Source organism: Bos mutus, chromosome 7 (genome assembly GCF_027580195.1).
Source record: "Bos mutus isolate GX-2022 chromosome 7, NWIPB_WYAK_1.1, whole genome shotgun sequence".
NCBI lineage: Eukaryota > Metazoa > Chordata > Mammalia > Artiodactyla > Bovidae > Bos > Bos mutus.
The window spans coordinates 45,418,255-45,436,196 of record NC_091623.1 but is presented as its reverse complement, the minus strand read 5'-3'; the positions used below and the strand labels follow the sequence as shown (position 1 = coordinate 45,436,196).

The window sequence follows — 17,942 nt, the reverse complement described above, 5'->3', positions numbered from 1 at the left end:
TGGATTTTGACTGTGTGTGTGTATGGAGGTCTGCATCCTTAAACCCCACATTGTTCAAGGGTCAACTGTACAGAAATTTCTAGAAAATGCAAACTAATCTACAGAGACAGAAAGCTGACTGTTGGCTGCTTGAGGGAGGGTGACAGGGTGGGAGGACAAAGGAGCTGGGGAGACTTTTCGGGCGATGGATGTGCTCTTTATCCTGCTGGTAGTTGTGGGCTCCTGGGAGCTTGCATGTGTCACAACTCATCCAATTACACACTTCAAATTAGTGCCATTTATAGTGTATAGAAACCTGTATGCAGGTCGGGAAGCAACAGTTAGAACTGGACATGGAACAACAGGCTGGTTCCAAATAGGAAAAGGAGTACGTCAAGGCTGTATATTGTCACCCTGCTTATTTACCTTCTATATAGGATAAAGAGCTGTACAAAAAAGATCTTCACGACCCAGATAATCACAATGGTGTGATCACTAACCTAGAGCCAGACATTCTGGAATGTGAAGTCAAGTGGGCCTTAGAAAGCATCACTACGAACAAAGCTAGTGGAGGTGATGGAATTCCAGTTGAGCTATTCCAAATCCTGAAAGATGATGCTATGAAAGTGCTGCACTCAATATGCCAGCAAATTTGGAAAACTCAGCAGTGGCCACAGGACTGGAAAAAGGTCCGTTTTCATTCCAATCCCAAAGAAAGGCAATGCCAAAGAATGCTCAAACTACCGCACAATTGCACTCATCTCACACGCTAGTAAAGTAATGCTCAAAATTCTCCAAGCCAGGCTTCAGCAATATGTGAACCGTGAACTTCCTGATGTGCAAGCTGGTTTTAGAAAAGGCAGAGGAACCAGAGATCAAATTGCCAACATCCGCTGGATCATGGAAAAAGCAAGAGAGTTCCAGAAAAACATCTATTTCTGCTTTATTGACTATGCCAAAGCCTTTGACTGTGTGGATCACAATAAACTGTGGAAAATTGTGAAAGAGATGGGAATACCAGACCACCTGATCTGCCTCTTGAGAAATTTGTATGCAGGTCAGGAAGCAACAGTTAGAACTGGACATGGAACAACAGACTGGTTCCAAATAGGAAAAGGAATTCGTCAAGGCTGTATATTGTCACCCTGTTTATTTAACTTATATGCAGAGTACATTATGAGAAACGCTGGACTGGAAGAAACACAAGCTGGAATCAAGATTGCCGCGAGAAATATCAATCACCTCAGATATGCAGATGACACCACCCTTATGGCAGAAAGTGAAGAGGAACTCAAAAGCCTCTTGATGAAAGTGAAAGAGGAGAGTGAAAAAGTTGGCTTAAAGCTCAACACTCAGAAAACGAAGATCATGGCATCCGGTCCCACCACTTCATGGGAAATAGATGGGGAAACAGCGTCAGACTTTATTTTTCTGGGCTCCAAAATCACTACAGATGGTGACTGCAGCCATGAAATTAAAAGACGTTTACTCCTTGGAAGGAAGGTTATGACCAACCTAGATAGCATATTCAAAAGCAGAGACATTACTTGGCCAACAAAGGCTCGTCTAGTCAAGGCTATGGTTTTTTCTGTGGTCATGTATGGATGTGAGAGTTGGACTGTGAAGAAGGCTGAGCACTGAAGAATTGATGCTTTTGAACTGTGGTGTTGGAGAAGACTCTTGAGAGTCCCTTGGACTGCAAGGAGATCCAACCAGTCCATTCTGAAGGAGATTAGCCCTGGGATTTCTTTGGAAGGAATGATGCTAAGGCTGAAACTCCAGTACTTTGGCCACCTCATGTGAAGAGTTGACTCATTGGAAAAGACTCTGATGCTGGGAAGGATTGGGGGCAGGAGGAGAAGGGGACGACAGAGGATGAGATGGCTGGATGGCATCAGAGACTCGATGGACGTGAGTCTCAGTGAACTCCGGGAGTTGGTGATGGACAGGGAGGCCTGCCGTGCTGCGATTCATGGGGTCGCAAAGAGTCGGACACGACTGAGCGACTGATCTGAGCTGATACAGAGTACATAATGAGAAACGCTGGACTGGAAGAAACACAAGCTGGAATCAAGACTGCCGGGAGAAATATCAATAACCTTAGATATGCAGATGACATCACATTTATGGCAGAAAGTGAAGAGGAACTAAGGAGCCTCTTGAAAGTGAAAGAGGAGAGTGAAAAAGCTGGCTTAAAGCTCAACATTCAGAAAACGAAGATCATGGCATCTGGTCCCATCACTTCATGGCAAATAGATGGGGAAACAGTGGAAACAGTGTCAGACTTTATTTTTTTGGGCTTCAAATCACTGCAGATGGTGACTGCAGCCATGAAATTAAAAGACGCTTACTCCTTGGAAGAAAAGTTATGACCAACCTAGATGGCATATTGAAAAGCAGAGACATTACTTTGCCAACAAAGGTTCGTCTAGTCAAGGCTATGGTTTTTCCTGTGGTCATGTATGGATGTGAGAGTTGGACTGTGAAGAAAGCTGAGCGCTGAAGAATTGATGCTTTTGAACTGTGGTGTTGGAGAAGACTTCTGAGAGTCCCTTGGACTGCAAGGAGATCCAACCAGTGCATTCTGAAGGAGATCATCCCTGGGATTTCTTTGGAAGGAATGATGCTGAAGCTGAAACTCCAGTACTTTGGCCACCTCATGCGAAGAGTTGACTCATTGGAAAAGACTCTGATGCTGGGAGGGATTGGGGGCAGGAGGAGAAGGGGATGACAGAAGATGAGATGGCTGGATGGCATCACTGATTCGATGGACGTTGAGTCTGAGTGAACTCCGGGAGTTGGTGATGGACAGGGAGGCCTGGCGTGCTGTGATTCATGGGGTCGCAAAGAGTCGGACACGAGTGAGCGACTGAACTGAACTGAACTGAACTGAGGGTATAACTGTATAGCTAATAAGGCTGTTTAGGGACATCGTGGTGGTCTGGCAGCTAGGACTCTGAGCTCTCTACCCCGTCCCTGCCTCCAACCCCAATGCAGGGGGCCTGGGTTTGATCCCTGGTTGAGGAACTAGATCCCACATGGCACCTAAGACCTGGCCCAGCCAAATAATTAAATACAAAATAAATATTACAAAAAGCTGTTTATGTATGGCTGAGCCCTTCACTGTTCATGTGAAACTATGGTAACATTGTTTGTTAATCGGCCATAGGCCAATATAAAATAAAAAGTTAAAAAAAAAAAAGCGCTGTCTTTAAAAGTATGTGAAACTATGAAAGGAAGCAGTTCCCTAGGAATAAAACTTTTTGGAACTTCTTGCTTTCTTTCCAAAATGCCCAATTCTTGAGCCATGTCACCAAGCTCCTTGGATGCCACTGCAAGGAAAAAGGCTTGGAATCTATGAGCTTGCCTATGCTCAGAGGTATCGCCCACTTGACCGTCCCCCAGAAACAATGAGAGCTGATCTCAGGACGTTCCTGGGGAGCACCACAAGGCCCGGGCATCTGTGCACCTCTGAGCAGGTGAGACAGGTAAGAGTGTACACTGTAGATCTGCACCTTAATCCCGGTCATGTGAATGCATGTGTGTGCTCGTGAACATACACCGAGCATGAACGTGAGCACACATGTGCGGACGCAGGCACACAGGCAACAACACGCACTCACATCCAACCACGCTCACACCTGCGCACGCACAAACACAGACAATGAGTACAAACAGAGTTTCATCTGAATATACCCACACTCATGTGAGTGTAGACGCATGACCCAGGGCTTCAGGCAGAGACCGCCCCGCTGTGACGCACACTTGTGGAAATGTGACCCACGTGCACCACAACTTCCAGGGCATCGATCCAGCTCGAGGATGGGCGAGGGTGGGGAGGGCTCCGGACGGCCTCAAGCCCAAGCAGCTTGGCTGCAAGTGACACAAAGGTCACGTGGGTACATCTGTTCTCTCCTCCCAGCAGACACCGTGCTGAGCCAGAAGCCACCAGGGCTGACCAGGGTCTGGATGATGCTTGGATAGGCTGAGGGCTGCGTGGCCCACATCTGCCAGGGCTGCCTGGTCATCAGACACCCTTGGAGCCCCACGGGGGACTTTTATTGCTCTGGGCCCCTTGCTGAAAGGCGCAGGAGACTCCACGCTCAGAGAATGGAGTTTGTGAGGACAGTCACAGGCCCGGCTGATACGCACCCCACCCCCAGGCCAGGAGGAAGTAGATAAGGCTTGCTCAAGGCGCCTGCTGACCGCTGGAGCTGCAGGGGAAGAGGCGGGCCAAAGAGAAGGGGTGGGGCAGGGCAGAGGCCAGCCGGGGCCCCTTGCAGGAGCCCCCGCAGGGCCCGCCTGACCCAGCCCGAAGCAGCTGCCCCTCCAGGCCCCACCACATCTGCATCCTGGGAAAATTCCCCCTGCACCTGCCTGTGGGCCCTCCCAGCACCCAACCAGCCTCACCTGAGCCCACACTCTCCTCTCAGAGTGGCTCCTTTTTCCCCTCCCCAGGGGGAGGGCCCTCCCACTGAAATAACTCATTTGTCTGAAAAACAAGAGACACTAGTAAATTCTCTAGCCCAGGGTCCAGTTCCGAGTTCCATCCTCACTTCCAGGCAGCCTGAAGCCAGCCCTTCCTGCTCCTTCCCCCGCCTCGGTTAGCCATCACCCCTCACCGCCCCAGCCTTGGTCTGCCATCACCCCCTGTTGTTTCTGCCCACCCCCGCTCCCCGACACCTCCATCTGCCATCCCCCTACACAGTTGAAACCACAGCTCCCCTTCCCAAAGATGCTACCAAGCTCCTGCCAGTCACGCCTTTCCTGGTCCTGCACACTTGCTTGGCAGCCCTGGGGGCCAGGTGGCACCTGAACCTACCCCTGGGGCCCACCCACTCTGCTGTACTCCCCCTTCAGTGGCTAAGCTGCTGCCCAGGGAAGCCCACCCCACCTCCTGCCCCAAACACCCAAGGGTGTTTGCTCCCTGCTCCTCCCACTGACCACATCCTGTCTGCTGTCCCCAGAACAGCTTCTCTTTTCACCAGGACGACGGGAGGACCCCTGAGGGACCCCTGCCTCCATCCCTCGGGGCCGCTGCAACGCAGCCCCTGGCAATATCGGTCTAGGTGTGAGTGTCCCAGTGCAGAGCCCCCTGGGGCCTCCCTCCGGCCAGCCCTCCGCTCCTGGCCGTCAACCCCCATGCAGCAGAGCCCCTCTTCGGTAGGTCGGCGGCCACCAGGAAGCAATTCCTGGACATGCTTTGGCTACTTCTCACTCAGCCAGGCCCAGGCTCACAGGGCAGACCTTGCAGGGCCCCATCAGTCATGGAAAAGCTGCCCAAAGCCCCCAGCCCACAGTGGGAAGTCTGGTTCCCGTAGCCCGGGCTACAAGCTCAATAATCACTGACCAGGCCACTGCCAGGGGCTGGCACCCTGCCCTCCCCTCCCTCTCAAACAGAGGCAGGCACCACCTCGCTGCCTCCTTCCAGTGCCATCCGTGTCCCCTTCCTCATTCTCAGGTTGGGATGTCCCTGGGACCCCTCCAGCAGACTCTCAGAAGCTCTGCTCCCAATGCAGCATACCCTCGTAGATCCAGAACCCCCCCATTCTCTAGGTGGTACCATTTTAACCTGGACACTTGGCTGATCTGATCCCTTCTAGAGCCTCACTTTGAAGGCCCCTGACTCCCTCTTCCCAAGTGACTTCTGGAGAGGCCTCCCCAACCCTCCCCGCTACGGTGCCAAAGAGAGAGGTCGGCCCGGAGTAGCCTCACTGGCATTGAGGATTAATATTTTTCTCAACCTGTGGCTATCCGTGGGCACAGAAGAGTGTTTTGTCACATTTAATCCTCTGTCAGACTGGGTTTTTGGAGAATTAAGTGTATTCAGTAATGATTTGTTTATGGAAGCTGTTTAATGTCAGTCGCCCATTTTTCCCCCACTGAACCCTGCCTACCCAGCTTTGTTTTGGAGCAGCTCTTTGTATAGGAAGAGTATGATGTCTTCACAATGTCTGATGAACTTAATTCATACCAACTTACTTTTAAAAAAAAAATTTATTTTTTAGCTGTGCTGGGTCTTCATTGCTGTGCGGGCTCTTTGCTCTCCAGTTGTGGTGCGCGGGCTTCTCACTGTGGTGGTCTCTCTGGTTGTGGAGCAGGGCTCCAGGGCAAGTGGGCTCAGCAGTTGTGGCTTCTGGGCTCTAGACTGCAGGCTCAACAGTTGTGGTGCACGGCTTAGCTACCCCACGGCATGTGGCATCTTCCTGGACCAGGGATCGAACCCGTGTCTCCTGCACTGGCAGGCGGATTCTTTACCACTGACCCACCAGGAAAGCCCATACCAATTTACTTCTGTGTGTGCTGTTTCTTGATCCAGATACTACATTTTATGAGCAGACGCATCTGTGGGTCGTTTCTCCCATGATGTCGGCACCTACTCTTCTCCCAGATTGGATGAACATGGAACCACACTCTGTCTTCCTCTCCCTGCCTGGACTTACTCGCCCCATTTAAGCCTTTATTTATTTGGAAGTTATACTGGAGGGTGTAACAGTTTCCTAGGGCTACTCTAACAAAGGACTGTAAACCAGGTGGCTTAAAACAATACGTACTGTCTTGCCTTTCTGGATGAGCCCAAAAACCAAGGCGTGGGCAGCGCTGGTTCCTCCAGGAGATCCTGAGCGAGAAACCTTCCTGTGTCTCATCTTGGCTTCTGGCGATGCTTGCCTCTCCTTGGCTGCTAGCTGCACCACTCTGATGTCTTTGGAGGCCTTCTCTGTCTCTGTGTCCTCCCCTCTTCTTATGAAAACATCAGATACTGGATTCAGGATACAGACTCCGTGAGATCTTTAATTACATCCGCCAAGACCTTATTATTATTATTTTTTAACATTTGTCTATTCACTTTTGGCTGCACTGGGCCTCAGCTGTGGCATGCAGGATCTTTACCGCGGCACACGAGATTTTTCTCTGGTGTGTGGGCTTCTCCCTAGGTGTGGCTTGAGTTTCCAAAGCACGGAGTGGCTCAGTAGTTGAGGCACTTGGGCTCAGCTGCCCCGCAGCATGTGGGATTTCAGTTCCCCAACTAGGGATCGAACCTGTGTTCCCTGCAATGGAAGGCGGATTCTTAACCAATGGGCCACCAGGGGAGTCCTAAGACCTGATTTCTAATCAAAGTCACATTCTAAGGTTCTGGGTGGGACATGAATTTAGGGGGAAACCAATCGACCCAGCACGGTGTGGGAGGTGAAGGGAGGATCCAGACGAGCTTCAAAGAATGAAATAAGTGTTTTCCTGCTTTTTCTTAAAGAATCTGTCTCTCCCCTGATCAGGGAGCTTCTTGTTAAAGAAGATAAGTGAAGTTACGTTACACACGCGTGGGTCTGCCCCTGGGCTGCTGGTACCTGCGTGGCGTGGTGCTGTGATGACCACAGCTTCGGGGGATGTCCTTGAGCAGTGGACATCAGCTCACTGAGGCGCTCAGCTGACTTCTCTGGCTTTTACGCATGCCTTCCGCACAGAGTCCAAACAGCCTGAGACCTGGAAGCCAGTCACACTGTAGCTTAAGGTCTTGTCCCAAGTGCCTGTGAAACCTGCACCCCAGGAAGCCCCAGACTGTGTCTGGAATGAAAGGAAGCAGGTCTGGGGCTGAGGAACTGGGGGCCCTGGGTCCCCAGGAGGGATGGCTCAGCAAAGCAGCAACTGTACACTATGGCTGTGTGTCGGGCACGGCAGGTCCCGAAAACCTATGTCTGTCTTTGATTCAAACCACCGCTCCCAGTGTCCCCAAGTTAAAAGCCTATTCTGCCTTCTGACCAGTGCTCATGGAAGCACATGCAGTGTGAACAGGAAGGAAAACCCATCCCTGAACTGAGAGGATCTATCTACCTGGAACTTGGAGGACAATTATGTGCTCATCACTAAATCGAAGTCAACCTGCAGACTCTAACATTCCTGGATGAAAGAGCCAAAGGTGGACTTGAAATGCCCACTGAAGGACGAGTGGAGGGACTCCCCTGGTGGTCCAGTGGTTAAGAAACCTCCTACTATGCAGGGGACAAGGGGTTGACCCCTGGTTCGGGAAGATCCCACACGCAGTGCAGCAACTAAGGCCGTGCGCCGCAATTACTGAGCCTGCACTCTAGCGCCTGCAAGCCACAATTACTGAGCCCGTGTGCCACAATTACTGAAGCTCACGTGCCTACAGCCCAAGCCCTGCAACCAGAGAAGCCACCGTAAGGAGAAGCCCTTGTGCTGCAACAAAGAGTAGCTCTTGCTTGCTGCAACTAGAGAAAGCCGTGGGCAGCAATGAAGATCCGGTAAAGCCGAAAATATAAAAAAAAAGGACGAGTGGATAAACAAATTGTAGTCCATCCACCCAGTGGAATATTATGCTGCCATAAAAAGGCAAACTACAAGGCGGATGAACCTCCAGAGCATCATGCCGAGTGAAAGAAGCCAGACACCAAGGATAATCCCATTGACAATGAAATGTCAGAACAGGCAGATCCACAGAGACAGAGGGCAGACGAGTGGCTGCTGGAGGCTGGGGAAGAAGGGATCAGGACTGACCGCTGATGGGCGCCAGGTTTACTTTAGGGGTGACAGAAAGGTTCTGGAACTCGACAGAGGTGGTGGCTGCAGAACACTGGGGAGTCACTCCCTCTTAACTTACAGCCAGTCTTCTGCACAATAACAAGAATTCCCGCCAAAACACCTGAATGGTGAAAAATGAAAAGGCTTTGGCAAACACCACACCAGTGTCCCTTCTGGGCTCTAAGGAGAGGTGAGCCTCAGTTCAGGGCCTTTCTCAGAGAAAGGAGGTGCAGGGAGGAGGCGGAGGCGCCCCACAGTCCAGCGCTGGGGGCAAGGGACAAATGTGAAAGAGCCGCTCTCTCTAGTCCGGCCAAGGCCTCATGCATGAAAAAGCCCAGATTCTGCCGATCGGCTTGGCGAAAGATTCGGAACTGACTGGAAAATGAGGCGGATGGGGCCCTCTAGAAAGTGTAGCATAGCTGCTTCGTTTATATAAGGCCATAATTTGAAGCCACATGTTTACTGGATGAAATCATCCTCAAGCTAAAAGGAGGAGGCCAGGGTTACGGCACCATCAGTTGGGATGCTGTTTTGGAGGCAGTGAGTTTCCACTTTTCCAGGCGTGTTTCCTTGAGCCTGCTGGGATTTTTTTTTTTTTAAGGAAATGATGACATGAAGTTATTGGTAAGATGGACCTGCCGAGAAACAGCTACAAAAGAAGCATGTTTCTCAGTCTTGGCGGCTCAGAGTTGTAAGACAGCTTAGGGCTTAAGTAAGAGGTGGGGGAATGTGGCCACAGGCCATGGAGCCCCCAGAAGCTGGAAGGGGCAAGGAAGGGTCCTCCACCCACCCCCGGAGTCTCTGAAGACAGTCATGGACCTGCTGATGCTCCAGTTTTGGACTTCTGGCCTCCAGAACTTCAAGGGAATCAATTTCTATCATTTAAGCCATGCAAGCTTGTGGTGCCAATTTACAGAAGCCCCAGGACATGGGTCCAAGGTGTTGTGTGCACAAGGTGCTGAGTTCCCCGAGAGAGGCCGTGATCAGGAAGTGCCACCACCTCTCTTCCGCTTCTTTTAAAACCCCCCGGAGAAGCGCCTCCCAAACACCCTCTCGTGACTGTCCCTTTCTCTCTTAACTCATCCCTTGGCCTTCTACTCTGGCCCAACCAGTCTGAGTCTTAGAAAAAGCTCTTTCTCCCAGGCCCATGCTGGGGCAACCTGGTCCATTCATCTCTTCCCGAGGCTGATCCTTCTTGGAGCCTGCTGCTACATCCCCAAAGAGGATGTCTTCTTTCAAAATCCGTGCAGTCAACAAATGTTTCTCTGCTGCCCACCCCGCCGGGCTGGGCCAGGCAGCTGGTAAAATAGGGAATGAGAATGTGGCGATGAGGTCTGACCTTCAGGCAACCTGACAGATCAACCCACTAGCAAAGAGGCATTTCCAACAGTAACGGTGCTTTTGGAAAGAAAAAGCACAGTGTATTCAAGCAGCAGCTCTCAACTGTGGGGTGGGTGAGGGAGTGATCCTGCCCCACCCCACGGGACACTTGGCAAAGGCTGGAGACATTTTTGGTTGTCACCCCTGGGGGGAGGGGAGAGACTTCTGGCATCTGGTGGGTGGAGACCTGGGACTCTGCTCAACACCCTGCAGCGTGCGGGACGTCCCCCACAGCAGAGAGTGGTCTGGTCTTGGATGGCAGTGGTGCTGCCACAGGGGTGGAAACTGACCAGAGCAGGGTGGTCACTTTGGACCAGCTGGGGGGTGGCGCAGGGGAGTGCCCAGTGGAGAGAGCTGCCTAGGCCTGCGCAGTGCGAGGGGATGGATGGGCTGAGCGTAGCGATGGCAGCCTAGGCGAGGGCGGTGATCTCCAAGGGCAGGGGCAGCCAGGGCTGGCCTCGGAACAAGGGGACCAGTGTGGCTGGTAGGGCCGAGGCTGGAGGGGGAGGGGCCGGGGTCAGGAAGGTCAGATCCCACAGGGCCTTGTGAATGTGGGAAGGAGTCTAGATTTTCCTGCAAGGCTGACAGGGAGCCCTGGGGGGGTTGGAGGCAGAGAGGACCAAGACACAGTGACATCAGGAAAGGATCAGCCAGGCCTAGTGTGGCAGGCAGAGCGGGGGGAGGGAGGAGGGGTACTGGGCAGCCCCTGCAGGTGTGACAGGTCAGGGGGACTGACGGGGGCTTGGGTCAGGTCCCTGGGTCAGGTGGGGTCTGATTACAAGGGGACAGCAGACCTATAAGCCCCTGTAGGGGCTGGGATCTGGGTCCTTCCCTACAGACCAGTGAAGACTCAGAAAGTCTTCTGGGAAGCAGGTCTGGGCAGGCAGAGGGGGGCCCTTTGCGACCCCCACTCTCTGATCACACAGTCCACCTGTCACTGTGCCCACGTGGAAAGCCACCTTGAGAGCCTAATATGGGCAGAGCTGTGGCGACAACACACACAGGCCCTGCCTGAGACCAGGCGAGCAGCCCCCAGAGGACAAGGGAACTCCGCTTGGCCCCTGGTGGCTCAGATGGTAAAGAATCCACCTGCAGGGCAGGAAACCCAGGTTCGATCCCTAGGTCGGGAGTTCTCCTGGAGGAGGGCATGGCAACCCACTCCAGTGTTCTTGCCTGGAGAATCCCATAGACAGAGGAGCCTGGTGGGCTACGGTCCATGGGGTCGCAAAGAGTTGGACAAGACTGGGCAACTAACACTTTCTTTTTCACTTTCACAGAGCCTCAGGTAGGGCTTTGGGGGTTGCAGTGCTAGCTCCATCATGGTGGGGGTGGGGCGTGGGAGGGCGTGATCTTCTCCTAGGGGACACCTGACATATATGGAGACATTTTTGGTTGTCACAACTTGTGGGGGGGGTGCAACTCACAACTGGTGGGTGGAGGCTGGGGTCACTACTGAACACCCTGATGGGCAAGAAGGCCCCACCACAGACTATGATCCAGCCCCAGTCAGCACCAATGCCAAGGCTGAGAAAAGATGGTTTGAATAAATAAAAAAACAAAAGTTTGCACACTTTAGGGTCTCTCCAGGGCCTCAAAGGCATGTAAGATGCTCGCATGATTCCAACTCCGTGTTCACCTGACCACACAAGATACAGAAGGAGGGAGCAGGAGAAGGCGTGAGAGGGAGCCGGCCTGGTGGGGTAACTGCCCGAGCTGCTGGGGTCACCTCTCCCTGTCAAGTCACCGTTTCCACTTTCAGACACGTGTTCCTTAGCCTCCCCATCTTCATCCTCTCCTCTTCCTGCTAATCCAGGGGGCAGACTCCCTGAGGTCTACGGCGCAGGCTGTTTTTTTGTGTGCATCATGTGGCATGCTGGATAGTGGCTCCCCAACCAGGGACTGAACCCACACCCCTTGCATTGGAAGTGGGGGGTCGTCACCACTGGTCGACCAGGGAAGTCCTGTGTGTCACTGTTCTGATAAACAGCATTTCTACATGACAGCCAGGGACTCTGGCCATCTTCCCAAGCAGTGGCCTTGGAGCCTGGCACACTCGCCAGGAAATGAAAGCCCCTGGGTGCACCCATGGGACCTGAGATGCAAAAATCTCCAAATCTTCTCTGCTCGGCTCCCCAGGTTCCATCTACCCTTGAATGGGATGGAGACACTCTGAGAGATGAGTGGGAAGATCCTGGCAGAGCCCTCCTGGTCGTGATGCCGTTTGCACCCCATTCTCGAGAACGCAGCAGTAGCATTAGGGCTCCAACTCTTTCTCTTCATCAGCCACTTCAGGCCAGGCCCAGGTTCCAAATCCACCCAGTGCCAGGCACTTCACAGCCCTCACCAGGCTGGGAATCTGACTTTAGTGGGCATGACTGCTGACCAGACACCTGTGCTTGGGCAGAGAGACCAGGGCTACTCCTGTTGCTCAGCACACCTGAGATCGCCAAATCTGTCCCAGGCTTGTGGACATTTCTTGTGGAATGATTTTCAAGTCTTCCAGAAACTTCTTTTGTCTCATCACCTGTGGAAGCAGCTGGTCCCAAAGTCACTTTGTTCCATGAACGGAGTTGATTTTGGACTCCCCCTCTAGAGTCTGGCAAAACTGAGGACAGGGACCCCCATATACCTCAATTATAAACTTTGGCTAGCCCCTGGGTGGGCACACACTGTCTCCCAGGTCTGGCTCTAAACACATCCCTAATAAAGTCCCACAAGATCCGCTCCCCATGAGTCATGTTCTTGCCTCTCTATAGTCACTTCAAGTATAAGGACATGTGCAAGATCTGGAAAATTCCCTAAGAGGGCACTTCCAAAGGTGACGTGGCCAACCTGCCCATCTCCCCTACAATGTTTGTTTCAGTTAATGAGACAAAACTGAATCAACTTTTCTCTATCTGGATGATTATCTATCAAAAATTCCCTTATTAAATGAAATTTCCCCTACTAAATTCATTTCATAAAAAATGAAACCTGTCTTCTACCCAGTGTCCTGAACCGTGTCCCCCGCCAACCCTCTGCTGGCCCCCATAGGGTTTCCCTGGTGGCTCAGAGATAAAGAATCTGCCTGTAATGCAGGAGACTCGGGTTCGAATCCTGGGTTGGGAAGATCCATGGAAGAGGAAATGGCAACCCACTCCAGTATTCCTGCCAGGAAAATCCCATGGACAGAGGAGCCTGGAAGGCTGCACTCCATATGGTCACAGAGTCAGACACCACTGAGCATGCACCTGCCCCCCACAATTCATTATATTGAAGTCCTACTGTTCCAAGGACCTCAGAATGCAACTGTACTTGGACACAGGACTTTTAAAGAGGTGATTCAGCTAAAATGAGGTCACTAGGATGGGCACTGATCCAAAGGGGCAACTGGACATGGACTCACACAGAAGGAAGATGCGGTGAAGACTCAGAGAGAAGACGGCGAGCGACAAGCCGAGGAGAGAGGCCTGCGTGCATCCTTCGCTCGTGGCCCCTGGAAGGAACCAACCTTCACACCTTGATCTGGATTTCTGGCCCCCAGATCCACAAGACAATATGCTTCTGTTGCTTGCGCGACCCAGCTTGTAGCACTTTGCTACGGTGGCCCCAGGAAACCCGCACAGGCGGCGACGACAGTCGTGAAATGCTCGGAGCTGGTTCCCTCTTACGCACACAACCTCAAGGAACAGGGCAGAACTGGGATGTAAACCAATGAGTCAGCCCAGGACAGCTTATTCACTGCTCCGACTAAGCCACAGGCTGAACGCTTGAATCACTGCTTTATTTATCATCGGGACTCAGGCTCAGAGTCCCGACGAGGAAATGAGTAGAACCCAAACTCATCCATCGGCTGCGTTTTTGAGACGTGCCTAATCTCTGGGGCCCTTTTGGGGCCAAAATGAAACAGGCGACGAGGTGACGTGGGGGTCTCTGAGCTGCAGCCGGCAGCGGGCTGGCTTGCTGGGGGCCCTGGCCGCGCTCAGACAGAGCCCTTTGTTCTGTTTCTCCGTCTCTGGGACGAGGGCAGAGAGAAGGGCCTGTCTTGCTCGGCGGGGAGGCCGAGCAGGGGCTGCCTGGCACAGTTGATTGGGGATGCTGGCTACACAAAGGGCCGGTGGATGGGGGCTGGGGCAAGGCGGCCTTCAGAAGGGGTTGGATGGCCCCAGAGTGTGCCCTTTCTGCCCCCGGAGTTAAAGCAGCAGTGTCAAGGTCGGGGAACAAGCAGAGGAGGATGCACAGAGAGCAAAAGTTAGCCTGTGCTTGAGAACGGACCCGTGTCTGGAGCCAGGAGGGCAAATGAGAGAAGATAACGCAGCTTCGAGAGCCACAGTCATCTGGGGCTGCCTCCAAAGTAGCTCTTTGAGAAGAGAATCGAATACCTCTAATCTCGGAAGAAAAGCAACCATTTGTTCTGAGACAAGGACGGTGCCTGCAGAAATCCAGGTCAGTGGGAAGACAAAGAAGAGAAAGACAATGGCATTTGCTGTGGCAGCGAATGGCGAGTGCTCCAGCTTACCTCCTCTTCCTCCTCCGTGCAACATTCTCAGGGCACGTTCCCTAACTCCCCCTTGGTCCATTCCCAGTGGTGTCTCCTTTTTATCGGGACGCCAGATTAAGAACTGAGTGGACGGCAGAATTCAGTTGCTGGCCTCTTTTCCCCACGCCTGCTCTTGGCAGCAATTTGCTGGGAGCCCAACAAACACCAAAGAGTCACTGAGGTGATGGTAGGCCTGGTGGCAGGAACCAGCTTTTACTGGAGAGTTCCCGTCCCTGGGGGCACACACAAACCATGTCTGGAGACACTTTGGCTGTCACAACTTGAGGTGGGCATATGCTACTAGCATCTTGCATGTGAAGGCGAGGGCTGCTGCTCTACATCCTGTGATGCACAGGGTGGCCCCCACAGCAAAGAAGGACCTGGCCCCAGATGTCAATGGGGCTGCAGTCAGGACACCGTTCCAATAATTGGGTCTTTAGCAAACTGAGCTTTCTAATGATCCTTCACGCTTCTGGAAAGCACAGGGAGCCCTCTCTGAAGTCATCACCTTCCTGAGCCTCAGTTTCTATATCTAGTAAACGGGAACCACAGTCTCCCTGCTGATGCCTGGCAGAGTAAGAGAGTTGGGTATGAAAGTGTCTATCACAGCAGATGTTCAATGAAGAGCCACACAGGGACGTACTTATGTGGTTCCCTCTTCCGGCTTGGTTCAACACCTCCGTATCCTTCAAGCCTTGGCTTGTGGCCAGCCATCTCTTCTGAGGAAACCTGCTGGAATCCCCTATGCCCTGAAGCTTGAGCTGGTCATTCCTGATTCTGTCCCCACAACTTCTTGTGTCATCTCTGCTACTGAACTGACCAGTTACTGTGAACTCCATCATGCCTGTGGGGGGGGGGGGTGGACCACCAGAATGTCCCTCCATCAGGGCACGAGGGCTCATCCCTGGCACTCAGTCCACTGTGTCTGACACAGTCAGCCCTTGCTTTACTGAACTCTGGACCTACTCAAGACACACAACTTCAGGAAGACAAGGAATGGGAAGCAGTACGTTAACAAGCCCCCCTCCCCCAGGGATAGAGAACAGATCCTACAGTGAAATAGAAAAGGGTGATTCCCAAGTCCCCTCCTGCTTCTCTGAGTCACAGGCCTGAACTCAACAGAGGGTCTCACCCAGGGATTTTCAGCCAGAAGGATGCAGCTGAAACCCTGGGAATGGGTACGACGTGTGAAAACACGTTTGGCACTGCAATTTTCTACATGGAAGATAAGGGAGTGGTACAATAATCATTTTGAGATATATACTGTAGGATGGAAAAATGGGATTACTGCAGTGGGGCTGCATAAAATTAGAGGAGGCTGTGCGCTAGAGAAGCCAAGGTTTGGGTTTCAAAGTTGAGAAACACTGACTAGGCCAACCTGTTCATTTTGCAGGTGGAGAAAGACAAGAAGATTTGATTGGCGGTTAGAACCCCCAACACAGGACCCTCCATGAGAGTGTGCCTGGCCACACTCCTGGTACAGGAAGGAGACAATAGCAGGGCTTTGGAACCAGAAGATTCTGGTCCAGTTTATGAAGGGAGAGGGCGAGGGCAGGGGGGATGGGGCGGTGGGGTGGCGGGGGAGTCCTGGCCAGGGCAAGTCCAAACGCAAAATCTGCAGGAGGCATGACTGTGGGCTCTAATCATGTGTTCTGGGGAAACAAGGCTGAGAGTCTCGCTTACAAAAGTTCCCTGAAGGCCAGAACATTTTGGAAGTGTTCGGGTGGTTATCTTTCCGTGGCCTTCTTCACATTCAAGCTGTCCAGACTCCTGTCCTGAACATGCTATAAATCCAGGCTCTCTAGCCCTTCTAGCAGATTCCAGACAAGGATCCCCAGGGTTGGGAAAGAAAAGAAATGAATGCTGATCAAAACCATTTACTGCAGGGACTTCCCCTGGTGGTCTAGTGTTTGGGACTCCGAGCTTCTGATGCAGGGGACCTAGATTCAATCTCTGGTTGGGGAACTAAGATGCCACATGCTGTGTGATGCAGTCAAATTAAATAAAAAAAAAATTAAAAAAAAAAAAAAGCAAACTGTTAGCGCAAGGCCCTTGCCAGAGCCAGGCCCATCAGACAACTTTTGCAGCTGGCCATGTCACCTTCCATGCTCCCGGATGCCTTGAGGGTCTGGGGACTCTAAGACTAGGACATATCTCAGGAAGATAGGATCTGGTACGCTTCAACTGTAAGGCACAATGTCCCCCAGCAGCTCCCACCTCAGACAGAGGTGTGGGAGAGGCTTTTCCTTAAAGATTGCTGGTCTACAGAGCGCCCACCAGAGGCTGTGCCTGTCCTGGGTTGAGCTCTGGGCCGCTGGAGAACAAATTTCCTGTATGTCATTTTACCCATTTAAGTCCAAGGATGCAACTGGGAGGAGGTGGTGACAGCCTAGCACATGTGGGTGTGTGCACACCCACCCCTGTCGCCTCTGAAACCCAGTTCCGGCCCCAAAGCGGGGGCCCAAGAGCTCCTTCCTTGCTCCCTAGAATCCCCAGGCTCCAGCCAGTTCAGTCTTAGAGGGAGCGTGCTGGGTTTTCAAGTTCTGAATATCGCTCAGAAGGCGCTGGGACTAGCCTGGCTCACCCAGCAGTTGAGGGGTGATATCAGTAACAGGCTGAATCAAGAGGGGAAGATGCGTCCCCTCCTCAAATCTCCATGGGGTGTACGCCAACATCTGAACGGGGCCACTCTAGTCCTGTCCTTCCCTCCTCCCCTACCTCTCCCTGGACCAGACCTCAGTTTTCGCCATGGCTTCTACCCCTTTTCTGCCTCCTCTCCCATCCCCCATTTCCCCTCGTACCGGCGGCCACGGCACCAGTGGGTCCAGAGCCCCTCGCATTTACTGAGCACCCAGTGAGTCGCAGGCGCTGCCCTCCCGCAGGCACCATCCGTCTACCTCTTCACCGTAAGCAGACGCCCCCAGGCCGACCTACACCTCTTCCTCCCAACGCACCCCGGCTGTTCCCCCACCGGCCTCGCTCCTCTCAACCCCCAGCCTGGGCCTCTCAACCCCGCCTCCTTGCCGTTCTCTCTCCCAGCCCCGTTTCCTGCGACCCCCCAACTACCACTTAAGCCACGTCCTCTTCAGAGAAGCTGCTCAAAGCCACAAGATCTGCCCTCACACCCGCCCAAAAACTCCCTCACAGCCCGTCACATCAACTTTCTCTTTTATCGTCCGGTTCCCACTCCGTCTCCTGCAAACTCTCCAAGACCCTCACGCTCATTCCCGCCCCCTCGACCCCTGCCTTCGCGAGACCCCTCCCCACTAACCCTTAGTCCCATCTTTCTCTGCAAGGCAGCCCGCCGGTGCGAGCTTCGAGATAGAACATTCAACCCGCGGCCGCCAGGCACTCACCTGGGCCTCGGCCGCCGCGCGCCGCCGGTCCCCGGCCAGGTCCCCGCCCGGCCGCCAGCCCGCTGCTAGTCTGGCCGCTCCGCCCCGCCGCGCCCGCCGCTCCCCCGCGCGCTCCAGCTTCCGGGTTCCGGAGGGGCGGGCCTGGGGGGGCGTGACGCAAAGCGCCAGGG

The 17,942-nt window shown here is 53.1% G+C and overlaps 1 protein-coding gene across 1 annotated transcript in view; it reads right to left on the bottom strand.

The window, feature by feature from the left end:
- Positions 1-17,908, bottom strand: part of MYO9B (myosin IXB) — a 107,881-nt gene extending 89,973 nt beyond the window's left edge. Inside the window, exon 1 of the mRNA XM_070373264.1 lies at positions 17,773-17,908. The gene's annotated coding sequence lies outside the window, so the exon portion shown is untranslated. The remainder of the gene's footprint in view (positions 1-17,772) is intronic.
- Between the last annotated feature and the right edge of the window lie 34 nt (positions 17,909-17,942).